Source organism: Carlito syrichta, unplaced genomic scaffold (assembly GCF_000164805.1).
Source record: "Carlito syrichta isolate Samal-C Ts95f unplaced genomic scaffold, Tarsius_syrichta-2.0.1 Scaffold312035, whole genome shotgun sequence".
In the NCBI taxonomy this organism is placed as follows: Eukaryota; Metazoa; Chordata; class Mammalia; order Primates; family Tarsiidae; genus Carlito; species Carlito syrichta.
In genome coordinates, this window is record NW_007256131.1 from 72,685 (window position 1) to 72,904 (window position 220).

Here is a 220-nt window from a genome sequence, read left to right on the forward strand (position 1 = left end):
CGGCAGCTGGAGGGGCGCGGAGGGCGGGCCGCCGCGGGGTTCCCTGCAGCAGGGGGAGGGCGCCGCGTGGAAAGCCTTTTTCGTCGCCGCCCCCCGCCCGGGATCGCTTTCTCGCTTCGCGTTTCCGAGGCCGCTCCTGTGTTATTTTGGTCGGGAAACCTGATCCTTCGCCGGGTTTATTTTAGCACCTTGGAGAACTCCCAGTGCCGCACCGATCCCA